We start from the raw sequence: 636 nt of genomic DNA, 5'->3' as shown, positions 1-636 counted from the left end.
TATATATATATATATATATATATATATATGTACATACATACACATACATATATGATATATAGTTTATTACATACATAAACATATACATACATACATGTATAAATATATATATACACACACACACACACACTCGCTCCCACAAACAGACACAATTATATATACAAACATATGTATATATGTGAATATATATGCATATTTAAAATATACTCATATATATACATTACAGATATACATTGTATATATATATGTGTGTGTGTGTGTGTGTATTGTTTAAATATGTATAGCAGTTAATATCACATGTGTCAGAGCATAAATTGTCTTTACCTTAAAGGATATTGCTTTCAATTTCCCTTATCCGTGTATCTTTATTTATAATTTTCATTATCAATTTTTTTTGTTAAAAAATGGAAAAATAAATCAGGAAAAGAAAACTTAATGAACATCAAAGAATAGCATCTATTTTTGTCACCTTTATTTAATCCATTATATACATCATATATTGTATAGATATATACATACATATATGCATATACATATATATATATATATATATAGATATATATGTATATATAGATTCACATACATGCACACACATAGATACATACATGTATGTACACAGACATACATATATATATA

The sequence above is a fragment of the Octopus bimaculoides genome, chromosome 4, assembly GCF_001194135.2.
Source record: "Octopus bimaculoides isolate UCB-OBI-ISO-001 chromosome 4, ASM119413v2, whole genome shotgun sequence".
Lineage (NCBI taxonomy): Eukaryota > Metazoa > Mollusca > Cephalopoda > Octopoda > Octopodidae > Octopus > Octopus bimaculoides.
Note: the sequence above shows the minus strand (reverse complement) of the source record.